The 24,817-nt window shown below is 45.0% G+C and overlaps 2 protein-coding genes across 2 annotated transcripts in view; one reads left to right on the top strand and one right to left on the bottom strand.

Moving 5' to 3' along the window:
• Nucleotides 1-24,817, top strand: part of LOC126868981 (uncharacterized) — a 269,690-nt gene that overhangs the window by 5,498 nt on the left and 239,375 nt on the right. The window lies entirely within an intron of this gene.
• The window catches only part of LOC126868409 (uncharacterized), a 340,260-nt gene that overhangs the window by 195,248 nt on the left and 120,195 nt on the right, over nucleotides 1-24,817 (bottom strand). The window lies entirely within an intron of this gene.

Raw genomic sequence — 24,817 nt, 5'->3', positions numbered from 1 at the left:
CCTAGATTCCGCGGGACTGGTCCTTTTACTATAATATTCGATGACTCTGTTTTCCTTTTCGACTTTGTGCATTAAAATAGCTCCATACCCCTCCGAACTAGCGTCGGTATGTAGCTCTATGGGACGATTGGGATCAAATATCATTAACACCGGCGCGTCGGTCAGAACAGAAATTATCTGTTGTCTTATCTTTTCGTGCCTGTCCGTCCAAGTTACGTGCTTGTTACTAGAAGTGAGTGCGTACAAGGGTTTCATCACTTGTGAAAATTTAGGAATAAATTTTCGGAAGTAAGAGGCCAAACCTATAAACTGCCTAAGCTGTGTGACGGTCGACGGTGCAGGTAAAGAATTCAAAGCTTGTATTTTTCCCGGGTTTGGACGAACTTCTCCGTTACGAATTACATATCCCAAATAAAGTACCGACGTTTTCAGAAAAGAACATTTAGCGAAATTGAAAGAAAATCCGGCGTATACGAGAGTGTTTAGTACAGTGTGCAACCTTTCTAGAGCTTGATCTATTGAGTCGGCGATTATTAGAACGTCGTCCAAATAAACAACGACATACGAATAAGCGAGGTCGCCTAAGGCCTTGAAAATGGCTCTCTGGAAAACGGCTGGTGCATTTTTCAACCCAAACGGCATCGTCACGTATTCGTATTGACCGTCGGGGGTAACGAACGCAGTATATTCCGTCGAGTTAGGATGAATGGGAATCTGATGAAATCCGCTAGCCATGTCCAGGCTAATGAAGTATCTCGCACTCTGCAATCTCGCGATTTGGTCAGCAATAAGAGGTAAGGGATACCGATCCGCGACCGTATTTTTATTCAGCGCTCGAAAGTCTACACACAATCTGTCTGAGCCGTCCTTCTTCTTCACGAGTATCATAGGGCTCGCGAACGGCGAATTACTAGGTTTTACGATTTGTGCTTTCATTAATTCGTCTATTCTCTCGCGTACTATTCTTCGCTCTTCCTCGCTAAGCCTGTAAGGGCTTCTCTGCACGGTGACGTTGGGATCAATTAGCCGTATTTCCAACTGACCCGTACTGACGCGAGTACGCGGGAAACCCGTAATGAATGATTCTTTAAATTTTTCGAGAACAGAGATTAATCGATCTTTGTCGTTACCGATCACATCAGTGTCAACCTCGTTAATGTTGACCGCATCTTCCGCGACTTTACCACAAGCGTTAACGACCTTTGTTTTACAAATAACGAGGCTATTTTGCGTGATATTTACGTCGAATCCCTGGCTCAAAATCTCGCGACCAATCATGATGTCGTATTTTAGGTAATCGTCGGCAAGGACATGAAAAACTATCTCCAATGTAAGACCGTTAATACAAACAGTGGACAAAATCTGAAGTGTACTCTTAATACAAGTATTCCCGATCCCCCGCATCACTACCACATCGGTTATTCTCTTACCCGAAAATTTCGAGGCTAGGGACTCTTTGATTAACGAACACTCGGCCCCAGAATCAAAGTAAAATGGATACGACTCACCCAGATGGCTTAATCTACCAGCCGGAGCTTCCACTACACAGGAGTCGATCCGGCGTTCGTCAATGGAATCGTAGTTTCTTTTCCGCGATGATGGGCAATTAGGCGCGATATGTCCCTCCTCGTGGCATTTGAAGCAGGTCACCTTCGACGATGCGGCTGGTCGTTTTTCCTTCGGGTTTCGTATATCCTGCTCCTTCCCCGTTTGTATTTGCAGGCGACACTCCGTTCTCCTATGTCCGAGAGCACCACAGCGGTAGCACTTAATCCGAGGAACTGATAGCCTGCTTCGTTTAGCTTCAGGTTCCGTTAGTGAATTTCTTGGCGAAAATGTCGGCTGATCGTTGTAAGGGAGAATCCTCATTTCATCATGAAATTGGTCCTCCGTCCTGATATTATTCGCGAGCGTTAGTCGCCGAAAGCGTCGATCTTGTGAACTCAGTATATAAAGGGCGAAGGCATTGATCACTTCGGGCATCGTTAGATCTTGCAACTTCATCTGCAGCATGGAGCGGAGGAGACTACCGTACGCTCCCGGGGATTCAGTCTCCGACGGTCGTTCTCTGGATATCCTTATTAACGCCGAAGCGGCTGTCTCTCTGCCACCAAAACGCGAAAGAAATTGTTCCTTAAACGTTGGCCAGGTAAGCTTTCCACCGCGCACCATTTGTGAAAGCCAATGCGCAGCAGGACCCCTTAGGGCGCGATTTAGAGCGGAAAGTAACGCACTATCTTGCATCGGGTGGTCTTTCAAAATCAAATCAGCATGAGAGCACCACGCGGATGGATCGGCGCCCGCACCTTCGGGGTCAAAACGTGGTAACGTTGCATCCTTAGATTCAGTACTCGGTCTTTGCTCCTCCGGTTTGTGCGCTAGCGTCTGAATTAACTCGCGCATAAGGACCATTTGCTCTTGTAGCACTTTAAACGGTTCTGATCCCACTTCTGATGTCGGGTCACGATTCGAATCTTGGGCGCGCGACGACTCCTCATGCGGACCAGCCATCATTTCACAAAGCCGAGATTCTACCTACACGCATATACAGGTCTATCACTAAGCTTAACAAATAATAAGCACGACCAATAACAAGTCCAACAAACACCAAGCCTAATGAACAACACGATCCACGAATAATTAAACTAAATAATACTACTAGCAATGTTTGAGTTCAAACGAATCCACGGTCACCGGGATTCCCCACTAAGCGAAACCAACCCAGACGCAAATGCGATCGTCGAAAATGCTCGATGTATCACTCTCCAAGGCAGTCGCAAGAATACCAGCCTCGTGGAGATTTTTCTCCCTGTACGATTGCATTTTGTTTTCTATACCCGTTTGGAAGCATCGAGAAGGTTCCAAACGCCGTTGCTAGGCACACTCGTTGGAAGCATCGAGAAAGTTCCAAACGCCGTTGCTAGGCAGTTTCTGCCTGGAGTTTTGATTACTAATACAATGTATGTACCATTGCATCGGCACCTCCGAGGCAACATCACACGTGGCTCGGCCCGCTCTCGAGGCCGCATGCCGCCACAACCACATTTCTCGGAAAACACATACAACCACTCCAGACCTCCGTTAGATAAAACATCCATCCCGTGACCGTGGCTACGTTCAGCGACCGATTGTCACCTCGAACCCAATCTCGCTTATTACAAATCTTAAGCAATTACAACTATAATAAAATCTAGGCTAAGGTACTAGAGGATGTTCCCAAAATTTCCAAGGAAAGGTTTCGGCTTTCCTTTCATCTCCGACATATATATATATATATATATATGTCGGGTTTACATTAGAAGTAGAGTTAGGGGCGTGAAACGAAACTTCGTTTGGATTACACGTTGTCGTTATGCAATGGAGAAGACGTTGACTAGTGCAAATACGATTATTATAGAACCGGAAAAATAACCGTGGTAGTTAGGTACTCGAGAAACTAATGACAATGATCCTAGGTTCAATAACGAATCCGCGGTCGACGGGATGATAGATGAACGTACTCACAAAATCTAAGTCGGATGCGTAATATTCACTGGTCGTAAAGGGTTACTCCTTTCATCAGTGAGATCGCGAGCGAGAATGCTTTTCCCGTCCCGATGATGCCACAGAGGAAAACTATAATGGGGTGTGTCTAAGGACACGAGATCATCGGATTCGTCGAGAAAAGCCTTCGTCCAGAAAGTAAGGGAAATTGGCGTTGCTGCTAATTGGTCAATCTCCATATCGGTGGTTAAAAAAAGATGCTAGCCGCCCTCGAGGGAAAGTTGCTAGTGGGAGACGCCGCTCGTTGAAAAATATGTCTCCCCTATCTTCCCGTAGTTGGGACAAAGACTGTTTGTCTGTTTGAAGGACTTTAGTTAACTAAACCTTAAGATTTATAACGGGCCCTCGAGCTAGTCGAACATGTACTGCGGAGACGCATCGACATCTGGCAATCATCTTACTCGAAGAATAGGGTCTGCGTGTGGCGAGCCACGGGACAGAAACCGTTGGAATGTTTACTGTCGCGTGTCGCCACGACTATTTCTTTTAAGGAGAGCTATAGATTTACTCCATACCTTTGGTAGACAAAGCGTTCATCCCGTGACCGCGGCTACGTTCGGCAACTGGCTGTCGCCTCGAGCCCAAGCTCATTATCACAACTCGCGAACAATTACAATCGGATTGAATAACTACAATTGTTTAATTACAGCTATAGTAGACTCTAGATTACAATGTTGCGGGATTATCCAAAATTCCAAAGGCTCCAGTGTTCTTTCATCTCCGACATATATAATCTGTAGGACGCAGTGAGAGTGCCATGGACTCTCAGTTGACCTGTTGATGTTAGAATTAGAGAAGAATCATAGAGCCAAAGTACGACTAATCGTCGATCAACTTTGATGGAGATTTATCTGATCCAAATCATTACTTATATAATTTTTTAAAATAAATTCAAAGTAGAGTATGCGTCATCTATTTTCCTCTTCAGGATTAATATTTCAATAAAACCGCAAACATGTATAAACCACGATAATATTTGTGATTGCAAATATAATGCACTTTTATATGCTACTAAGAACACCTACACCTGCTTATATGCAGTGTGATGGATCCTCGAGAAAGAAATGGCATTTGTCAGTTATTTGTTAGTTGTATCGATATAGAAGTGTAAGGACACTAGTGGTTTTGGGCAACTTGTCTGAAAGCTAATTTCTCTACGATTTAGATAATATAGAAATATGTTGCGAGGCTCAACTTTGTGGACAATTTTTTCCTATACATATAACTGGCGATCGTTAGTGTAAAAATTATGTACAAAAGTGTACAAACGAAAGGAGTTTCTCGAAGCTCCATGGGGCAAAGTGCCACATTTCAAAGCGCAGTGACACTGGTCAAAGAAAAGAAGGAACGTATAAATTCGAATCTTGCCCCATGAGCTTAGAAGCCCGTAAAAGAGGTAACTCTCCTGAAGGAACTCGATGAAGTCTATAAGGACTCCAAATGTCCTAATGTTGCGATAAGTAAAATCCTCAGTAGCAAGACAGTAGAACAAATACAAAGTACAAGAGAAAGAATTTAAATATAGCCAGTGAGGTTATGAGCCTTCAGGAGGTGACAGAAGGAGGGTGTGATCCCGTCAACTCAGGCAATGCGCGGACATATGAAGAGCCTGATATTAACGAGGAAATATTTAATGAGGAGTCCACCCGTCAGTGGAGACTCCAACTAGAAAATGAAATGGAGAAACTAATCGAGGTACCCCGGCCGTTAAAGGAGGATAACGCTCGGTTAACAGAAATTTGAGCAAATAATAAAGGAAATAGAGAAGCCATTATTATTAAGTTGAATGAATTTATTTACAAATCTCTATATGGAGCAATAGAGAAAGTGAATGACAAGATGATGAAAGTAATAAAATGAATAAGCCCCAAAATAAGGGGAAAAAAGAAAGTTAATTATTACAATAGAGACAAAACGAAAAGATACTCTTATGCACATTGCCAGGAGTTATTTAAAGAATGTCCTAAGAAGTTGGCCGACTTTGTTGTTAACAACGATCGTGCATACCTGGAACCAGCCAGACAACCACCACAAGCGATAGAACTGAAGAGGCTCTATGAGGATCTGTGGGGTCGGGCAGGACCATCCAATCCCCAAATTCCAGGAAATAGATCCTCTGAGCTGATAATAAGTAATTGTTTCCGCCGATAACCGCTGCGGATGTGAGCGAGAAACTTAGTAAGATGAGGAAAAAGGCTATGGCAGGACCAGATGGATTTCAAAAAGATCATTTAATGATATCTGGTCTGTCTGCAATATTGGCAAAAATTTTCAATATTCCGTGCTATAATTCCTATTTTCCGACCTGGCTGCTTGGTTTATTTGGCTTTGGTATTATTTTTATAACAATAGGCCTCATTCTCGGCCGAATTTTCGAAAGGGATATTGTGCTGAACTTAAGGCAGAAAGGTTTTACATCAGAGAATGGATATAAAATTAACATAGACCTATTCAACGCTGCCTTAAGCCACAGTAAGAGAAATAACGGGAAGATATTCACAATCGTGGATATCTCCAAAGCGTTTGACACAATACCCCATTCGGCGTTAAAACCTTTCCTGGCGAGGAAGGGTGTGCCGACCCCTATAATCGATTTAATCGAAGGCGTGTATAACGAGGACAAGACCAAAATCAAAACAAGAGATAATATAAAGATCGAGATCAAGGTCCTTAGAGGAGTCAAGCAGGGTGACTCTCTGTCGCCGCTGGTATTTAATCTGTGTCTATAGCCGCTGCTGGATGTAACAGAGGAGCAAACCAGTGGCATAAATGTCAGTCATGAGAGAAAAGTACCAATCTCTGATGACATTGTCCTACTTGGTGAAGACGCGAGGGAGGCACAACGCCAAATGGATATGCTCCATGAATATCTGAAGGGACTAGGAATGAATATTTCAGGAGAAAATAGCCAAACGTTCCAGGTGGTCGTGAAAAAGGACAAAGAATCACGGATTAGGCTCGAAAATATCAACATACCAACCGTTGACCCAGATGAGGCCTTCAGGTACATAGGCGCCAAAATAGGGCCTTGTAAGGGCATCCATTGTGGCATCATAGTGTCTGAAATTCTGAGCGTGGTCAGAAGAGTTAGAAAGCCCTCCCTGAAACTAATTCAGAAAATTGAGTTATTAACGAAGTACATCTCCTCTCGATGTATTTAACATCTGCTTATAAATCCACCAAACGATAGCGTATTAAAACTGTTGGACAGGGAAGTCATGGAAGAAATAAAGGCCGTATTACACCTAGTGCCTTCGACAGCCACCAGATCCTTCTACACTCCAAAAGCTAATGGAGGATTAGGATTACCGAGGTTCGAACACATTATCAAACTCGGTACCCTAAAAAGCGTATTAAGCATTAAGAATTCAGTCGATCCAGCAGTATCTAGCTTGATCAATGAAGAAAACGACAGGAAGCTAAAGAAAATCGCAAACTCTCTAAGGATTAATTGGCCGGCCACTTCCGAAGAGATAGAAAAAGCTACAAAGCGACTAAAGAGCGGACATATTAAACAATGGCAAGAGTTGAGAAGTCAGGGACATGGAGTTAATGACTTCTCAAAGAATAAAACTGGCAACGTGTGGCTTAAGGAGTATAATCTGCTCAAGCCCACGAGAATCATCGATGCCGTAAGACTTAAGAAAAACACCTTTGGGACAAGGACTGTATTGACACGGGCCGACAAAAAGGTAGACGTAGCTTGTAGATGTCGGGTCCAACCGGAAACCCTTGAACATATCTTAGGGTTGTGCAAATTCACCAAAGGTTTGGGGAGCACAAGACGGGTATGTGTTCTCAGGACGTAGGACCACGCCTTGGGAAACCATGATGGATCTGATATTCTCCTACAGTCGGGTCGCGACTGGTCGATGCCTTTGACACCCGTCAGTTCGCCGATCCGGTGAAGAGAATTTCGGAGAAGTTGGTGGGCCCATGCCTGCCAAGACCACTCACCTCATCTTCTCGTGGGGCTCTCCGTCGCCCTGCACCGGCCATGACCGGAGTAGGGTGCGAAAGAGTGAGTGGCAACAAGATGAAAACTTGAGGACGACTTGGCGACAAACACTTATATAAAATGATGGAGTTAGATAATAAAAAGTGTTAGGGAAGTGATACATTTACACTGTACATGAGAGTGTGTGTGTAAGGTTCAGAGAGCGTCCAGGTCTTAGTTGAGACAAAAGACTGCCGTTAGAAGATTCTGGATAGTCGGTTGGCGACAAGCGTGCGTGCAAGACGTTCTTCAGAGTGTAATATAGATGTATAGCTGTTGTGTGTGAAATATAGTCAATTATTTGTATTTCCAAATCCTCGAATTTCCTTAACATGGTAGCAGAGCGTGGTTACTAGTTTTGCAAGATATTTAGTGCGTGGTTACGATCTTGCGAGTGAGTTTTCAGTACAGAGAAAAAAAGACTTTCAGAGGAAAAAATATACTTCGAGCACGTAGGAACGCTTGAGTAAGAAAAGAAAAAAAAAGAAGAATCAATTAAAATAGAGAGATCGGAAATCATGATACCTATATTCGATGGTGAGGATTATGGAATGTGGAAGCAAAGAATCACGATGTTTCTCAAATATAAGGAATGCGAGGTTATTACAACTAGAATGAAGAACGAAAGAGACGATGAAGACTGGGACAAAAAGGATTTGAAGGCGATAAATATAATTTATAGTGCAATATCGAACAGACAATTGGAGTATGTTAGGGAAGGAAAAACGGCGTATGATATAATAAAAAGGTTCGATGAAATGTACTTGAAAGAGTCGACGGCACTGCAGATCGTATGCAGAAGGAGATTGGAAAACATAAGACTGGAGAACTACAGTGATTCAGCATCATTCTTTAACGATTTCGAAAAATTAATCAATGAATTAAAAAGTGCGGGCGCACAAGTAAGTGAGAGGGAAAAGCTTAATTACATGCTGAATACGTTACCCGAAGAATACAGCTACATAGCGGACATAATAGACGCATTGAAAGAAGAGAATCAAACGGTAGCGTATGTGAAAAATAAAATAGAAATAGCAGAGAAGAAAAATAAATCCAATCGAGGAGAAAGGCAAACCAACGCCTTTTCTGCAAAAAGGAAGGATGCTTCAGATGTGGAAGATTAGGACACTTTGCGAGAAAGTGTCAAAATGGCGTCCAAGCGGGAAGCAGTAACGGCTATTGGCATATGCCAACACGTGGTCGAAACAGAGGAAGAGGGAACAAAGGCAATACGAGCAGGGGACGTGGAAACTTTCATCGTCAATCAACAACCGGCACGGGCGAGCATGGAAACTCAAGAGCAGGCATATGGATAGCAACGGCGCACGCAGCAAACAGCAGTGAGACGAATGAAATAAGTAAGAACGAAATAGTGTGGCTATTAGATAGCGGTTGTACCGATCACATAATTAATGATATAAATTATTTTGATAAATCTATCGACCTAAAAGAACCGGTAAATATATATTTAGGCGATAATAGACCGATAAAAGCGACAAAAGTTGGGAATGTTATAAGTTATTTTGAAGCATTCGGAAAACAAAATAAAATAAATATGAGGAAAGTATTTTACGCGAAAGAAATGTCCGCAAATTTGATTAGTTTGGGTAAACTAACAGACAATAAGAATACGGTTATTTCCAAAGGAAATATTGCGAAAGTAATAGATGAGGATAATAAACTTACACCTGTAGCGTTCAAAGAGAATGGGACATATAGAATAAAAAGTATATTGAAAGGGAAGAAGCACTTAGTAAACAGCGCCGAACGTAGTGGTATGAGTAAAAAGGAAAGATGGCATAGGATGCTAGGACACGTAAATTTTAAATACTTAAAGATTTTGGGTAAAGAGCAGCTAGTGACTGGCATACCGAATGAATTTGAAAAGGAACTTTTGAAATGTAGGGTGTGTATAGAAAGCAAAATGCATAACTTACCTTTCAAAAATAATCGAACTAAGGCTAGGGAAATAATGGAAATTATTCATACGGACGTATGTGGTCCCTTTAAGACTACCGGATTCAATGGAGAAAAATATTTTATTTCATTTATCTATGATTATAGTAAAATAGCTAGGATCTATTGTATAAAATCAAAAGATGAGGTCTTTGATTCTTTCGTACAGTTCGTAAATGAAGCCGAAAATTTAACGGGCAAGAGGTTAAAAATATTAAGATGCGATAATGGTAAAGAATATTTAAATAATCGAATTTATAAATTTGCTAGGGATAAAGGTATAAGAATAAATAATTGCCCAACATACGTACATGAATTAAACGGGACAGCGGAAAGGCATAATAGAACAGTGATGGACATGGCGCGTTGCTCGTTAGCGGAAGCGAAAGTACATAAAAGGTACTGGCCGGAAATAGTTTGTACAGCGGTATACTTGAAAAATCGAATATTAGCGAATACTATAGAGAGAAAGACACCTTTTGAAATATTCTTCGGGAGAAAATCAAGTGTTAAAAATCTACATCGATATGGAAGTAAAGTTTTTGTAAGAAGGCCAGAACAAAAAAGAGTTTCCAAATAGGACAAGAAGGCAGATATGGGAATTCTATTAGGATATAGTGAAGTAGGATACAGAGTCTTATTAGGTGGGAAAATAACAATAGCTAGACATGTAGAGGTCATAGAGACAGACACTAAATGTATCGGTTTTGAGGAAAATTCATTAGAGGCAGATAGAAATGATAGCGAAGATAACTATTCATTGGATGGTATGGATAAGGAAGAGTTAGAAGGTAGGAAAGATGAAAATAATAGTAGTATTGAAAGCTCAAACACTCCTAGGAGATCTACACGTATTAAGAAGACTCCAGTAAGGTATCCAGAAAAGGAAAATATTTGCGAGATGCATGCAAATTATTGTAAAGTAGATATCCCTCGTACATTTGAGGAGGCGATTTGTTGCGAAAATAATGAAGTTTGGAAACAGGCTATGGATAAGGAAATAGAATGTCTCTATAAGAATAAAACTTGGAAATTGGTAGAAAGGGTAAAAGGCAAAGAAGTATTAGATGTAAAATGGGTTTACACGAAAAAATCAGAGGACAGGTATAAGGCTAGATTAGTGGTAAGGGGATTTCAACAAAGAAACGTAGCCGATGACATATATTCTCCAGTGGCGAGTAATCAGACCTTTAAGATATTGCTATCATATTGTTGTCAAAATGGATTAATAATTGAGCAAATGGATGTAGAAACTGCCTTTTTAAATGGTGAAGTAACCTCGGAGGTATATGTAAATCAACCAAAGGGATATGCGGACGGAACGAATAGAGTTTGTAAATTATCGAAAGCGCTTTATGGGTTAAAAGAAAGTCCGAGGGACTGGTATGAGTGTTTTGATAAGTATGTGACGAGATTAGGTTTTAAGAAGAACAATATAGAGCTGTGCCTATATACTTATGGAGAGGGAGAAAATGTTGTTTATTTGTTAATATACGTAGACGATTTGTTGATTTGTAGTAAAAACAAAGGGAAGATACAAAGTGTAAAAAAATTATTAACTGATAAATTTGAAATGAAAGATTTAGGTGAAGTAAAAGAATATCTTGGAATAAATATAGAGTATGATTATTTAAAAAATGAAATGAGATTAAGCCAAAAGAAATACATAGAATCATTAGCAAACAAATATAAATTACATAATAGCAAATTGTACTGTACACCTATGGAGACCAACTTAAAAATTGAAAAAGCTGAGATAAATAGAGAGGACATTGGATACAAGAATTTAATTGGCGCATTGCTGTATATTAGTGTAAATACCAGACGCGATATAAGTTATAGTGTGAATTACCTGAGTAGATTTCAAGATTGTTGTAACGAGACACATCTTAAATATGCCTTGCGAATATTGAAATATTTGTACCGGACTAGAGATTTAGGGCTACATTATAAAAGAAATGAAAAGTGCGAAACGATAGATTGTTATGTGGACGCTGATTGGGCAGGAGATGATATAGATAGGAAATCGACTTCTGGGTATGTAATTAGATTGTATGGAAATGTAATTGGATGGAAGTCTAAAAAACAAAGGTGTGTGACAAAAGCCTCGACGTATGCAGAGTATGTAGCTCTATCGGAAGCGGTGAGCGAAGTAATGACTATCAGAGAACTAATGAAAATCTTCGATGTAAATGTAGACGATAACCCTGTAAAAATCTATGAGGATAACTCTGGAGCAATGAGTATAGCAAAATACGGAACTTTTACAAAAAATTCTAAACACATTGAAATTCATTACCACTACGTTCACGAGTACGTAAAGGAAAATAAGATAAACATAATAAAAGTAAGTACAGAAGAAAACACTGCGGATATTTTTACGAAGGCACTGTGTAGAGAGAAATTTGAAAGGTTTAGGTCATGGATGAATGTAAAATAAGAGAAATGTAAATAAAGCGATAAATGTTAAATATTTTGTTAATTCGACAAGTATGTAAATAAAATTAAGTGTGCAGTATAAATGTAAGGCGTGTTAGGGAAGTGATACATTTACACTGTACATGAGAGTGTGTGTGTAAGGGTCAGAGGGCGTCCAGGTCTTAGTTGAGACAAAAGACTGCCGTTAGAAGATTCCGGATAGTCGGTTGGCGACAAGCGTGCGTGCAAGACGTTCTTCAGAGTGTAATATAGATGTATAGCTGTTGTGTGTGAAATATAGTCAATTATTTGTATTTCCAAATCCTCGAATTTCCTTAACAAAAAGAAACACGTTTACGGTGCAGGGGAGGGAGACCCCAGTACCGGCGCAGTCGTGAGTAGTCAAGTGGGCCCCATTGCGTCGTCATCTCACGACCACGGCCGTTCGAGGGTTGACAGCCAGGCCCCCGGACGTGTTTCTGCGCCTGGCGAGGCGGAGAACAGTAGGATGCAGGTTACCGAGGAATCTCCAAGAAGGACGACCAGAAGTTCGCTGAGTACCACGGACAGGTCGGAGAGCGTTGTTCTCGCTCCGGCCATGGTAGACGATGCCACGTCACCGACGGCAGGAGGACTGCGGACGCGAGCATAGTCCGACGACGAGGCCTCGGTCGCCTCGGTCGCGTCACGCTCATCGCTGGCTTCTGCGACGTCCAGGGGTAAGAAGTGGAGGATCGCTATCACAACCCCGGATGTTTCGGGAGAGCTGACGATAGAAGTAAGGACAAACTCGGCGGCGGACGTTAGCGCCGAATTTACTAGACATTTCGCGGAGATCATGAGGGTTGCGACGACATCGTCCAACTTAAAGGGGCCATACATAAAAACTCTAAAAGATACAGCGAGTTACATTACCGCCGGATAGAAGAACGAATCATTAAGGAGGACAGAACCAACGCACAACCGCGGCATCGTGGCTACGAGGCTTGCGGAAGCAAGGCTGTCTGCGTTGAAGGAGGAGGATACAGCCCTTCGTCATGAATTATCTAGAAGGGCTGCTTGCGCTCACGAGTACTCGCGGTGCACTGACTCAGCGTCCGAGCCCGGCCGTCCTCCGCGGGGGGGGGGGGGTAAGAGTGACAGTGCACGCATTGATGCCCTCGAGAAGAAGTTCGACGAGCTCGGACCATACATATTAAGAGCCATCGAGGAGCGATTTGGGGGTCGACGACTAGGCACCCCTGAATCCCGACGCAAGGCAGACCACTCTGCCACCCGTCGCATCACTCAAACATCGGCGCTCTCGAGGGAACAGGAGGGTGGCGAATGGAGAGTGGTGGAAAGGAAGAAGCAGAAGAGGAAGAAGAAGGGAAAGACGGTCGCCTTTGGAGAAGAGGCGAAGAAAGGGACGACTATGGTCCCACCGGCAAGGATGACAGGCGCGTCGAAACCAATCGTCGCAGCCACAACGAAGAAGGGGCCGACGCAGGCCAAGCTCCCTTGCACACTGCGAACATCCGCGGTGACTCCAACGCTGAATGAGGGAGTAGGGATGCGTACGCCGACGTCCATGCTACGGCCAGACAGAAGGTTCTGCTTGCGGAGATCGGCCTGGAGTCCGTCGATATGAAAAAGGCGATGACGGGCGCCATCATCATAAGGGTTCCTGGAGACAGGGACAGGGGAAAGGCGTCACTGCTGGCGACGTGCCTGGCCAAGGTGCTAGATCCGACGGCGGTGAGAGTCGCCGCTCTAACGAGGACGGCGCGGCTGAGAGTGATCGGGATAGATATCTTGGTTAAGAAGGAGGAGCTGCAGCAGAGCGGAGGTGAAGTAGGAGCGATCGGCGCCTCCAGAGGCGGCCTCGGGTCAGGTTGGATAGAGTGCCCTGTGGCTGGAGCCCGGAAATTAGCCCAGACAGGAAAAGTTGCCCTGGGCTGGTCCACTGCAAGAGTTATAGCCATTCCGAAGAGGCCTGTAAAGTGCTACAAGTGTTTGGAGTTGGGACACGTACGAGCAACTTGCGTGTCCACTGTGGATCGAGGGCACCTGTGATACAGGTGCGGCGGAAGCGGACATCGTGCTAGAGGCTGTCATGCCTCTGCACCCTGTGCGAGTCGCTCGGGGAACCCGCCGACCACAGGATGGGCGGGGCGGCATGCGCTCCCCCGAAAGTCAAGAGGAGAAGACCCACCCGTGAGCCAGCTGCGGAAAGGAACCAAGGGGGAGCACCGCCAAAGCAGCACCGGTAGATGGCCGGGAGGGGGCCATGGAGTTGACACAATAATTTGAAGTGCCTCCTCCAAAGTAACCTTGGGAGATCAAGACGGGCGCAAGATCATCCAGACCATCCGGGAGAGCGAAATCGCCCTTGCGGTGGTGGCTGAGCCATATCGTGTATCTAACGCCCCCAACTGAGTCGGGGTCCTAGATGGATCAACAGCCATAACGCCGACATCAGCGCTGAGTGCCCCCGGCGTCCTGCTTGACCTTGGCAGCGGCTATGTCGCGGCCGAGTGAGCTGGAATAGCAGTGGCGGGCGTTTACGTTTCCCCTAACAGCGGCTTGGCCACGTTTGGGAACTTCCTGGACGGAGTTGGCGAATACATCAGAAGATACCTTCCCCGCCAGGTACTCGTCCTTCAGGATTTCAACGCCCACTCCTCGCAATGGGGAAACGCCAGAACAGACACTCGTGGAAGGATGCTGTCCGATTGGCCTGCAGGTCTGGGGTTCCTACTGGCAAATAGGGGCTCGGCAAGCACTTGCGTGGCGAGGAGATCTTCTGTGGTCGACGTCACGTGGACTACCTCCGAGGAGTACCGAAGAATCTACAACTGGAGAGTGGCCGACGGGGTTGAGACTCTGTCCGACCACCTCTACATACTGATGGAGGTGGCCCTTGAGACTACATCTGCTGCTACACAGGCTTGCAGTATCCGAGGAGTAAACCGTTCCCGCCTCCCATCACGAAGGTGGCGTCTCAAAGAGAGGGACAAGGAGATGCGGTGTAGTCGTCGCGAAGCGTTGACAAGGAGGCGGAAAGCCTCCGAAAAGACGTGAGCGCGGCGTGTGACGCCTCGATGCCGCGCTCCGTTTCTGGTGGTAGACACAACCGATGTGTATACTGGTGGACCCCCAACATCGCGGAAATGCGAGCGAGCTGGGTTCGAGCCCGCAGAAGACTCCTAAGGGCCCGTCGTCGTAGGCGGATACGCGACGAGGCACAGATCACCCGCTACTACGAAGCATACAGAGAGACGAGACGCACTCTTCAGCGGGAGATCAAGATCGTGAAAGCTCGGTCCTGGACGGAAATGGTCGAATCGGTCGAATCCGATCCGCGGGGGCGGCCTTATCGATTAGTAACGGAGAAGTTCGACCTTCGCCCCCACTCCCCGCTGACCGCGCACATGGATCCGATGTTGCTCGCTAATGTCATGAGTACTTTGTTCCCACGGCAAGACAACGATGCGAGGCAGTCATGTCCATCCTCCTCCTCCAGCGGGACGACGACGACGACGAAGTGGGGCGAAGAGCTACGAGTCACCGAGAAAGAGTTCTTCGAAGCAACAAAGAGGATGGCATTCCGCAACGCGGCACCGGATCCGGATGGAATCCCAGGCTGGGTTTGGGCGGAGTCAATCAACACCTTGGCTCCTCGTCTACGGCACCTGTTCACCAGATGCATGAGGGAAGGTGTCTACCCCCGGACATGGCGGACGGCGAGATTAATCCTATTATGGAAAGAGGGTCGCCCGTTGAACTCGCCGTCCGCGTATAGGCCGGTGTGCCTTCTGGACGAGGTGGGCAAGCTATTTGACAGGATAATTGCCACCCGCCTGAAGGCACATATGTCGGAGCGAGTGCCTGGATGGCACGATAGCCAGTATGGCTTTCAACGCGGTCGCTGGACGGTGGACGCTGTGAAATGAGTGAGGTCCATGGCGGAGGCCATGGTTTTCCGAGAAGGCGTGGCGTTGGCAGTCTTCTTGGACGTCACGAACGCCTTCAACGCCATTCCCTGGGACGGGTTAGTGGAGGCCCTGGAACACTTTAAGGTGCCGTCGTATCTCGTTCGTGTCATTCTGGCGTATCTGAGCGATAGATAGGTCGCGTACACCGGCAAAAGTGGTGAAGAGAGGAGGCCGGTCGAGCGTGGTGTTCCACAGAGTTCAGTGCTGGGACCCATCCTGTGAATCACGACTTGGTCCTTCGATGTCCTATGTCCCCGGGCACAGGCATGGTGTGCTACGCCGACGATATCTTGGTCCTGGCCGGGCGACGTTGGTGGAACGAGGCCGTGAATCTCACCGAGGCCGCCGTGGCATGCGTAATACGCGTCATCCAGAGGCTCGGCTTGAGCGCGTCGCCAGCAAAGTCCGAAGCCTTGTGATTCTTCGATCACCACCATAGAGGAACCTCACCTCCTGGACTGTTTGTGTATATCAACAGAAAAGAAGTCCCGGTGAGATGTCAGTTGAAATACCTGGTTCTCACTCCCAGCTACTTCGAGCTCCTGGTTCCAAGGGTGACAGCCGCAGCCAACCCCCTATGCGGCTTACTACCGAACATCGTTGGAGCAGGAGATGGATTTCGCCGACTCTACGAGGGAGTGGTTCGGTCTTGAGTCCTTTACGGGGCCCCTGTATGGGTCGAAGACCTGATGGCGAGTTGTCGCAACTTACTCTTGTTGAGGAGGTTGCATAGGACGACCGCCACCTGCATAGTGAGAGGATATCAAACCATATCCTACGCGTCTGCGGCTGTGTTGGCGGCGTCCCCTCCGTTCGAGTTGCAGGCCCTTGCGCTCCGACGGGTGTACGGACACCTGAGGGGCATGGGCTCGGACGGGTGTACCCCGCCCTCCCCCGGCCAGTCGACCCAAGACGTCCGGGAGGAGGCGAAACTGAGGGCCGGTCGCCAACTGGGAGGCTTGGAGGGACCGAGGCGGGGTTCCGCTGACATTCAGGTCGACGCAGGTTCTCACTGGCCACGGAGCATTCGGCGAGTACCTGCGAAGGATTCGACGGGAGGGGACTTCCATCCGTCACCACTGCGAGGAAGAGGAAGACACAGCGCAGCACACGCTGGAGTTTTGTCCAGCCTGGGAAGAACCGCGTCGTATCTTGATGCTCGCCATCGGCGAGAGATTGGCCCCCGATGTGGTCGTCGAGGCGATGCTGATGAGGCATCAGGAGCTCATCGCCATCGACTCCTACTGCGAGCAAGTCATGCTCACGAAGGAGCGAACGGAGAGGAAGAGGGAGAAAAGACAGGATCCAGCTAAAGTGTTGCACCGAAGGGATTCGGCACGACACTGCCCTAGGTCCGTTAAAGGAGCCGTCACGCCGAAGGGGGTCTGCCCCCCCCTCCCGTCGGACTTGCACGACGGTCAAGGGAACGTGGCGTTAGGGGGTGTGGTCCCCCCTAGCGGCCCAATTCAGTCAAGGATGCCTCCCTTAACAGGGAGAAGACGAAGGGGTGCCCCGGTAGTATTTCGAAAGAGACCCCGGGACACTTCTGCCAAACGTCAGGATGACCACGTCGGGGTTTTAGTCGATTTGAGTCCGACACTACCCCGTCGCCTCCCGAGAGAAAAAAAATTCACCAAAGGTTTAAGTATTAAGAGGCACGATGAGGTGAAGTCACTACTCGCGGACAAATAGAGCAAAGATAGCGAAGTATTTGTCGAACCTACATTAAAGGGGGTAATTTGTTTAAGCCGGGCCTCCTAATTAACCCCTTAACCTACAACTACGGACATATCCCGTAGTACGATGATCGGGCCAGATATAATATATGTAGTATCGCGAGTTGCTTAGCGCTGTAGATGTCACTGCTGGGTACGGCCGCTTTTCTTCTCATTTTTGTATCGTGGAAGAAAAGTCGGACTCTGGTCGCCGGGATTCGAACCCGGGTTCCGAACGTTCGTAACTTAAGGCGCTAACCACTGCGCTGTCGTCGTCCGACACTAGTTAGTGTCGAGTGGTGGTATTTGCTGTCGAGTGCCACCACAGGCCCTTTTTCCACGATACTGCATATATAATATGATATATAATAGCTTGTTTACGTTTTCGGCCCAAAATTCTCGAACGTAAATCGTAGGATAAGGGGTTAAAAACGAGGAACGAATTCTCGTGGTCGACGTCACCATCCGCTACGAGAATAAATATTACATCCTTAAAGCGGAAAAAGAAAAGATCGACAAATGCTTCCCATGCCTAAACCATCTAACGCGGATGTACAAAATCGACGATGGAGAGGTTTTACCCGTGGTCTTGGGCCGTAGAGGGGCAATAACACCGAATACAAAGAAAAATTAAAAAATGATGGGGATCACAGATAGTGAAATGAAGACTATTGTGATGAACGTTCTAAGAAGCTCTATAGAGATGTCTAACATATTTTTAGACGGATGATGAGAAAGAAGAAATGTAGCTATTTATTTATTCAATTATTCATTCGACTATTTATTTATTTAATTATTTATATATTTTATCCATTGACATAATTTAATGACTAGTAACTATCCATTTATTTATTGACTAGTCGTAAGTATTTGTTTATTTACTTATTAATTTTATTTATTGAGTGATGTCTTATTTATTTACTTTATTGGCAAAATCATTTGCAATTTTGAATAACACTAAACGCTATAAAATTGAGACATGAGAACGCAGAAGGCATAATGTATAATAAAAATAAATTTATTGTTAATTTCCAAAAGAGCAGCTGCGATATAACGTCGTTTAAAATCAAAATATGTTAAAGTGGAACTTGTAGTAATCGTATATTCGTGTTTTAAAATTGATATTGCTGGTAAACGTTTTGCACGCAAAGGTGTAGCTCGAAGTTATCCGGATATGTATAATAGTTTTCCGATGTTCTTGGCGCTGTATTATTGTTACACCACGAGGCTTGCCATAAACCGTATTCCTAACAGCCGCTCGTGGCACTACAGTGTCGCAGACAGATCATCATATAGGACCAGCGAAATATATACAATGTAGCGACAAGCGTGTCACGGCCGGCACACTTCAAATCCGATGGACTGATGAAGGAGATAAATATGTGGCGGCACTCGGCGACAACGCATATCGCCGAAGTGCCTAATGAGCCATCGATATCCCAACGGTCCTTCCGCCGAATGTTCTAGAAGAAGGCGTGCGTGGCAATGGTTGCGGACGCCTAACAAACGCGCGGATAGTGGGGATATTGAGGGACGAAGAAAAAAGAAACAGATCCAATCGAAAGTTAAATTGTAAGAGCTTCAGTCTTGGAAAGACACGGCTGGAGTTCAGAACCAGTAATTAGTGTAAACCAAGTGCAATATCGTAAAGTAATTCGAATTAGAAATCAGTTGAAAATAGAAAAACCGTGTACGTCGTGTTTCTGTGGTTCGTTTACATTTAAGAGTGCCTACGTGACGTAGCACGTAGTTGGTAGTTCTTACATAGGTATGAGGGAAACAATAGACAACGTTAGAAGAAGGACGGTTTCGCTATCCAAGGCGAATCGAAAAGTGTGCGTGTTGCGAGAATCGGAGCTAATTGAGTCGTCGAAGAGTAGAGTCGTTAGAGGTTTCGAGTCGTCCAAGAGTAGAGTCGTGAGAATTGATAGAGTTGTTAGAGAGAGTGTGTGTGTGTGTTAGATTCATTGTGACGAGAGTGGTCAAATAACTGTAAAGTTATTGATATAGATACGAGTATTGCATTTAGTTTCCGTTAAATAAATATCGTTCTCTGTCCAATTTATATTTGTATATTCAATTTAATATTAATAAATTGTAAGTAATCGGGAAAAAATTTCTATCCTTATTTTCCGATATTACACAAGTGTTTAAAAATAAATTCTCTTTTTATTTTTTTATATTTTATCTTCCTTTTCATCTGAGATTTTCTTTTTTTATTTTACGTGACAAGCGCATAGTTCTAGAAAGGTCGATTCGTCTTCGGTCCGTTATTTCATCTACACAAAGAAGGTGACATACGTGAGTGTCACGTAAACTTGAGGATTGGATGATAAAATGAAATAGCTGAGTCGTAACACAACTATTAATTTTGTTTTAATTAAACTTTATTATGAATTCAGCAATCACAATGCAATACACACTGAATTAACACATATAAATCACGATTCACTCCAACCACGTCATGTGAAACCTAGTTACACTGATACGTTAAGTACGCGACTGATATTAGGGTAGAGACCGGTAAAGATATATTGACTATTCTAAGGATACAGAATAAATGAAGTTTTACTCACGATACTGTGTCTGAGGACACGGGACTATCGGATTTGTTAATGACAATTTTGGTTAGGGAAGTGAGGGTAGTAGACACCGTCTCCGATTGGATAATAAGACGGTTGGTGGACCAGGAAGTTTCTTTGCCACCCTCGTGAGAAAGTTGTTAACGGAACATACCAGACGTAAGGAAAACTAACTTTCCATGTTAACCCGTAGTATACAATAAACGTAAAAGGAAACCTAAGACAAGAGATACTCGCTTGGTCTGAAGGACCTTAACTATGAAAATTCCAAGACCTCCGATGGGTACTTAGGACTATTGAGGGTACGTGCCAAGGGTGTGCAGACATCTGGGCGCCATCCTGCCCGCGGTGTGTGGCCTGATCTCTGATGTGAATTGACGTTGCATGAGCATAGGCGCGAACGGTGGCGTGACCCGAGCGCAGTGGGGGTCGTCTCCCATAGAAGACAAAGAAAAAATCGAAGGGCATCAGTATCATTTGAGGATTCAAAAGGAATGCATCGAGAAGTTCAGACGAGTAAAATTAAAGTCGCATATTCTAACGAATGCATCAAGAAATATTATAAAGGCGAGTCGAATTACTAACAAATTAATTGTATAATCGTTAAATAATTTGTGGCGTGTTCATAACATTATTTTTAAATTTTGTCAAATATACAAGTTTATGTTAACCCTGTTAATTCAATGTTAAACTCATTCTAACCATCTCTGTTATCTTAATCGAAACAGGGGAACGATTAATTCGCGGCGTTGATTGTCCGAATCGTAGCGAGAATTTACGCCTCTCGCTGACGCGTTTTCCTCGCGACTGCGTCTCTCCGCAAACGGTCGTAACAATTATTTCGATATACATAGTCATACGTTGTTTCGAACCAAGCAGTACTTCGTTATTTTAAAACATGTAGTGCTGTGTTATTAGAAAATGCATTATACTACGTGGTAGTGAAATAGATACGAATAATATTATATCCTACAGACACACGTGATCGAATGATTTCTATAGGAACACGTGTTAGATAAAAACCTCTAAGGTTAAAAAATTAACTCGACGTTTTTGTTAATTGAATGTTTGTAGAAACTTAACAGAAACTTTGAATAAATCCATCGAGCGTTAAATAAAACAAGATACACGTGTAGATGTTTATATGTAGAAAATAGTTGGTACGTGAGGTTTAAAGGACGAGATTGCTCGTTGTTGAAACCGTCGAATATACAGTTGGTAACTGGTAGTACAAGCGTCGAGGGGGTGATCCTACGCGAAAAAAGAAGTTGAAAATATACAATAAAAATTTTTCGTTTGAGGCTTCATTTTCGAGAAAATCGACTTTGAATTTTCGCTCGGTACGCGTGCACTTTATCACATCTCGTTATAACGAACCTCACAGTAGATTTTTTAAAAAATTAAAAAAAAATTTTTTATTGTATATTTTCGACTTCTTTCTTCGCGTAGAATCACCCCCTTTCCGCTTGTACCACCAGTTACCAACCACCCTGTATTTAAAATGATAAATTAATGTACAGCCTGTATACGTGAATCGTTAGTACAAAGTATAAATTGCAAAATGAAATCGCGGATTAATACTCGTTAATGCTCAAGATACTGTAGATACTGTTAGATACTGTTTCGCGCGACTAACTGATAACTGATTGATAACTGGTTGCTAACTGATAGATCGGTATGTATTGCTCTGCTCGCGATCAAGTCTGTAGTTTCGACCAATCGCGGGGAGGCGCAATCGCGAGGAGAGACGTCAATTCCCGTTACGATTATAGCAATCGACACCACGAATTGATCGATCCCCTGATTTCCTTTGCGATAATAGGGGTGATTCAGTTTGTATAACACTGTGATTCACAGAATTATAAGTTATATATTTCCAACACTTAGATTACACTGTTGAATAGATATAAATAGATAACAACTTATCGCACGAAGATAAGATAGATATGCACGTTAGAGCAGGACTCTTATAATTGAATTTAATGTATTAGTGAACGTAGCACTACAATATATTTAGTAGAGGAGATGGATGTTCGACAATACCGAGAACCGACTTAGATAGTTTGCGTGAATTACGCTCCTCTAGCGTTGTGCTTAGACTTAAGCGTTAGGCGTTAGATTTAGACTGACTTGCCGCTCTTATGCTAATACGGAAGAAAGTTCGGTGTGGGTGTGCCCCTTTGCCTGAAGAACGCGGATTCGTTGTTCACACTTTTCGTTAGGAAAAGTGAGAGTAACGATCTGCGGTGTCGATTGGTCATGACCTACGCTAATGCTTGATGGGATGAGTAGGAAGCCTCCTACCATCGTGGTTGGCAGATGACCTTGTTCATGGGAAAAACCAGCTTGTTTTGTTAGATAGCTATTCGGTTTTTCTTAATAGGTGCGTACCCGCTTTTTCCGTGTTTTTAAGTGCGCCTAATAAACCCAAGGACCTCTCTAAAAACCGGATGTGTTTCGAAAATATTTTTAGGCTTAAGAAATTCTTCAGCACAAATGGATTGACTGAAGATACATGTTGACAAAATACAGGGAAGTGAAAGTTATGGTGGGTCCTTAGGTTTATTGAGGGTCGGAATGACGCAGGCCGTTGGCTGTCCGATCGCGAGGGCTGGCGTGCAGATGTTTTAGGCGACGTAGCATCCTCCCTCCGTTGAGAGGGCACCGATCAAATTCTGGCTATGGAGTCAGGTGCGTCGTTGGTGAATTCCTTCGCTCCGTGTGGAAGTTCGTCTGGATCTAGTTGAATGGGTAAGGGGACCAGTCTTTTGACACCACGGTCCAGGATGCTTGTTGCCGTCTGCACGATAGCGGTCCGGATGATTCCATCGACTCCTGGATGGATCTTGATTACGCGGCCCAAAGGCTATTGCATAGATGGCATGTTATCCTCCCTGAGGATTACTACGGTGCCTTCACGAATGTTATGTTTGCCCTTATCATGCTCCCGTAGACTTGTTAGTGTATCACCGATTAGGAAATGACCGGGAGTGAGGACAGGAGGATCTTTCGGATCGGATGATATGGGAGTCAGTGGGCGTGAGTTAAGAATGGCTTCAATTTCAATCACAAGGGTGTTGAGGTGCTCAAAGGTCAAGAGCTCCGTGCCGACGACGCGGATGAGATGGCGTTTGAAAGTTTTCACCGCAGCTTTCCATAAACCGCCAAAATGTGGTGAGTTCGGAGGATTGAAACGCCATTGTATCTGTCGGTCGGCGAGAAAATTCTGTACCCTCTCCTGGTGGTCGTCGGACTGCAATAGGGTCCGGAGTTCTTGCAGCTCGCGGTTAGCCCCGACGAAATTGGTGCCATTGTCGGTAAGGATGGGTGCGCAGTATCCTCGCCGCGAGATGAATTGGCGTAGAGCATCCAGGAACGCGTCGGTGGTTAGATCGCTGACTAACTCTATGTGGACAGCCTTTGTTGCCAGACAAATGAATATGACAGCGTATGTCTTGATTTTACGTCGGTTGCGATCCCTCCTCTCCTTGATGTAGAATGGACCGCAGTAGTCGATTCCGACGTTCGTGAACGGACGCGATTCGGTAATACGCGCCTCTGGTAAATCACCCATCAAGTATTCCACTGGTGGAGGGTTAGCTCTGCAGCAGCGGACGCACCTTCTGAGAGTGCGCCGCACTTGGCGACGGCCGTCGATCGGCCAATAGCGCAGTCTCACCGCGTATAGCGTAGCTTGTGTCCCTGTGTGATGGTTGTTCTGGTGTTCTTGCTCTATAATGTGCTCTGTTACAGTGGATTTCGGCAAAATAAATGGATGTTTTTGGTTGAAGGGTATAGCGGAGTTGGTTAGTCGTCCTCCGACTCGTAGAATCCCCTCTTCGTCGAGGAAGGGATTTAATGGCTGTAGATTTCCTCCAACGTCCTTGCTTCGATTTTTCTGGAGTGTCCGAATTTCAGTCGCGAAATGACTGGATTGTATTATCTTCATTAATCTGTTGTGCGCCGCAGGTAATTCGTCTGTTGTGATATGGGCAGATCGGTGTTGCTTATGTCTCCATCGAAGACACCAAGCGACGATTCTTATTTGTCTTGTCCAGGATGAATATCGGTGGAGGAGTGTGTTGTCGTTGATATTCGTTGTTAGACAGATCGTCCTTTTTTGTTCCAGGATGTCGACCAACGGTGTCGGGCTCCAGATCGGCCAATGGTTTTCGCTCTGCAGGAGCCAACTTGGCCCGTTTTTCCAAATAGACGGACATAGGAATTCCTTGGGCGTCTGACCTCGGGAGATGAGATCCGCTGGGTTATCATCGGTAGGCACATAACGCCAGTCGGTGATGTTGGTCTTGGTCTGTATCTCGGCCACTCGATTCGCCACAAATGTTTTTAAGGTGTGCGGCGAAGACCTGATCCAATGGAGCACGATGGTGGAATCAATCCAGTATACGATCCGCGATATCTTGGTCGTCAGGGCCTGTTGTATTGACGAAATCAGGGAGGTCGGAATAAGTGCCCCGCTTAATTCGAGACGTGATATGGTGAGCGATATGAGCGGCGCTACCCTCGATCGCGCCGTGAGGAGTCGAGTCCAAATATTGTTTTTTTGGTCCGTCGTTCGCATGTATACGCACGCTCCATATGCCCTTTCGCTAGCGTCACAGAATCCGT

Source organism: Bombus huntii, chromosome 8 (assembly GCF_024542735.1).
Source record: "Bombus huntii isolate Logan2020A chromosome 8, iyBomHunt1.1, whole genome shotgun sequence".
Taxonomy (NCBI): domain Eukaryota; kingdom Metazoa; phylum Arthropoda; class Insecta; order Hymenoptera; family Apidae; genus Bombus; species Bombus huntii.
This window is presented reverse-complemented; position numbering and strand designations above follow the sequence as displayed.